The sequence below is a fragment of the Amphimedon queenslandica genome, unplaced genomic scaffold (genome assembly GCF_000090795.2).
Source record: "Amphimedon queenslandica unplaced genomic scaffold, v1.1 AMPQUscaffold_13256, whole genome shotgun sequence".
Classification (NCBI taxonomy): Eukaryota; Metazoa; Porifera; class Demospongiae; order Haplosclerida; family Niphatidae; genus Amphimedon; species Amphimedon queenslandica.
The window spans coordinates 49,666-53,580 of record NW_003546508.1 but is presented as its reverse complement, the minus strand read 5'-3'; positions in this window follow the sequence as shown (position 1 = coordinate 53,580).

Genomic DNA, 3,915 nt, shown 5'->3' with positions numbered 1-3,915 from the left:
CACTATTAAGAGCTAGTTACTTGATGCACAGCTATTACAGCACACTTATGATCCTTGGAGTGATTCTTACATGTGAATAAAGACCAATCCTTTTTTTTTTAAAAGTGAAAAGATGGTCATAATCATCCACACTCCAGCTGCAACATGACAACTGAGTGAGTTATTCCACCGTACCTTGTCCTGATGAACTGAGACTAAGTCTGATGATAGACATTAGTCATAGGACTCAGTTGAATACACTTCTGTCTTCATAGCAAAGGAGGGGCAAGCGCCTTGGCTCCTGAAAGCAAAATTTACCAAAACGGGAATTGGCAAAGGATGAGAATAGGCCTACGAAAAACTGCTATAAAAGCCAATACAACAACCAAAGAGCTTACAGGAGAAATAAATAGAGTGTGATGAAACAAAAAGAGAGCTGAAAGTAGCTCCTACAGTAAGGATGACTTGATAAAAGAGGAAAATGTTCAGCCTGCCTGTTCACAAAAAAATCTGCCATTTTCATCCAGTTGGGAGGTGCGCATTAATTAGACAGTTTGTTGCATAAGGTCCATTATATTCATGCTAATCACGTGCGCGTAAATTAAAATGGCGTCAAACCACAAACCCACGCGGTGGCTGCAGCTGGATTTTGTCTTCCATTTTGTTCTCTGTCCTCGCTTCTTTTTGAAACTACCTTTGTGGTCCTTGACCCAAGCCCAGAGGAGTGATGTAAAAGGCAACAAGAGCTGTTCTCTAGTTTAAGAGATTATCCAGTGTATAGAAGAAAGATGAAAGAAGAAAAAGTCTGAAGAATTTTGTAGAAATTTGAATTTGGGCCTGTTTTCCAGAAATGCTCCCGCTACATTACAGTTCACTTTAAAGGTACCAGGAGAATCGCTCAGTGAAGGAGAGCTGATCTAAGCCATTTATAAAGCTGTACAACGTAAGATAAAAGAATTATAAGTGTTTGAAAATCATAAAAACGGACGCCATCTTGAAAAATCAACCTCAATCCTACGTATAGGCTACCGCCTATATAATAATAATAATAATAATAATAATAATAATAATAATAAATGGCTACCACAAGGAGACAAAGATGCTGTGGCCCCAATGCTGTTTGTAAGAGCTGTAGATGTGTCAAATCAAAAAAGAAATGCTCTTATTGTCTAGAGCTTGTCTAAAATGATCGTTAAAAATCAGTGAACTAGCCATTTCATTCAGCCACATTTTTTATCTTCATCTTCATCAAAAAGTCCTGTCAATCCAGTTGTTGGTCTGTATCACAATACTGTTGGGCACCTTTATTTCAAGGGCTGTAAATTTTGTGGATTTTTTTGTCACGGATTTAATTTTTGCAAATTCATGCCATCTGCTATCTTGTACCGTATTAATTTGATTTTCACGAAAGTAAATTTCATGACTCTTAACAAATGGCAAAATTTACAACATTTATAGCCCTTGAAGAAAAGGCCCCATACGGTACAGTATTGGCTGATGATACAAGGATAATTGTTACACCAATCAACTACAACAGTCTATGTGCAAGTCCATGTGCCATCAGATCATTCTTCAAGTAAGGAATGTGATACTGTGACTACTGCATTATGCCATCTGCCGCCATTTTGTTAATTTTAGAAGCATGTGCTCCAAAATGTGGGTGTGGCCACACATACTCAGATCTTCAGCTTTGGAAGAAGCAAGATATTTTTTAACTAGCTATGCTTGGAATCAATTGTAATAGTTTAGTGGAGATTTCCAGCTAAGATAAAGTATTAATCTTACATGTTACTGATTTATCAAGTGTGTCAATTTATTATATTAAAAAAACAAACAGTTAATTAATGTTATTATATGCAATGATAATATAAACTTTACAACAGCCTGGAAGAACAGGAATAGCTACAACATTGCAGGAAAGATAAACACTCTCAGGTCACAGTTTCTTGAACTTGAGTCAAGACTTGTATTAATTTCACTTGTCATCAGTATAGTTGATATTCCTTCAGCATATCTATTCAATGCTGTTTGTGTAAAATCAACAGTTATCACAATTGCATCTGAAGAAATATTAGAATTATTATTAAAAATAAGAACATTAAAAACATATAAAAACAAAATGAAGTAGGATTCCGAAAGACCAACAAAAATACAAAATGAAAATTCTACTCTTAACTCAAATTCTACTCTACATTGCAAGGTGATTGGTAATTATTATATAATAACATGTAAAGTACAATGTAGAGTAGAATTTGCGTCACGAGTAGGATTTTCATTTTGTATTTTTTGTTAATCGTTCACAATCCTACTTCACCTTGTTTTTTATGTTCTTGTTTGTATTAAACAGATAAGTGTTAATTGGAAGATTAAGGCATGGAAAACTTTTTGATATACAACTGATTGAGCTACCTCAGGATTCCATATGTCTGTCTGTACCGAAGGAACTGTTCTACAATGGATTGGTACTATGCGAGTAAGATAATCATTTCTTAGTAATAAATAGGTATTTTGTTGTTTGAAGAGAATCTATACGTGTCTTTCGAAGTTTATTGCTTCTTTAACATTAAAAGCAAGAAATATACGGTACATTTTTGATAAAACCGGACTGTATACACACAGACCATATTTTTGACCTAGATTTTACATGTCCCGCTAGTTGACATGCCCTGCTAGTTTCCACCTTAAATCTGCATCTTATTTGTTTGTGATACTTACACTTTGTATGCTTACCATAATTTACCACTTAATTATGTAGATACTCCCTCTCCCTTTCAGTTCTAGACAAACCGACCACATTTGTGACATTTGTTTAAATTTTTACAGCACATTATGCTAATGGCAGTCTGTGAGAAATTTTTAAAGTTACATACACAATAATAATTAAAAAAATTGGTCATGTACCATGTGACTTGTAATGACAATATGACATTTGAATACAGGGTTTGGCAAATATTTGATGCTGTATCATCATTGGCTGGCAGCTTTTTAATGTATCAGTGATAAAGGTCACTAAATTTTAGGGATGTGACTCACTGTGTGATAGTTGTTGTTCAGATTGCTTGAGAAACTCTGATTGTAGCTACTTGCCATACCACACTTTGTGTGGCAGCTGTTGTTGCATTATACAGAGTGTCAGATTATGGTAGTAAAGCTACATTTATTAGCGACATACTCTACCATGTTTTGTGTGCCAGCTTTGTGTTGTGCTGAGTCTATTATTGTAATACAACAACATGCGTGGAACACTTTGGAGTAGCATTGTGCTGAGTAAAATGGTAGTAGCATAACAGTGCTACTTACTAAACCACTCATGTACAAGCATACTATGTGTTTTGATGTGTAACGTACTTTATGTGTCAAATGAGAGAAAGAATTAAATGTAACTGTTACAATGTGCTGCTTACTTGAGTTACTACTAGATTGACCTTGAATGTGAGACTACCTCCTCAAGGTTCAGTTTAAGATTTATTGTATCATATGCAATCCAAGTTTGGATGTATTGTAAAATAAATGTGAAGTGTTTCACTTTGACAAAAAATATGTTCATTAGATAGTGCTTCGTTTATCCATTTTGGAGGCATAGTAATTGGTGCTATGTAAAACAAACTGCATCTTATTTGTTTGTGATAGTTACCCTTTGTATGCTGATCATAATTTGCCACTAGATTATGTAGATGCTCCCTCTCCCTCTGTTGTAGACAAACTGTCCACATTTGTGAATTTTGCCTAAATTTTGGGACCACATATTGCTAACGGCAGTTTGTGAGGAATGTTCTTATAAATGTACACAATAATAATTAAACAAACTGGTTATGTTCAATGTGCCTTGTATTGAGCTTGTACAATGTATGTCAGTTGCGGATCTAGGAGGGATTCCGTGGGTTCGGTGCAACCCCACTTTGGCAGAAATTGGTCCTTCTGCCATAACTTTGCAGT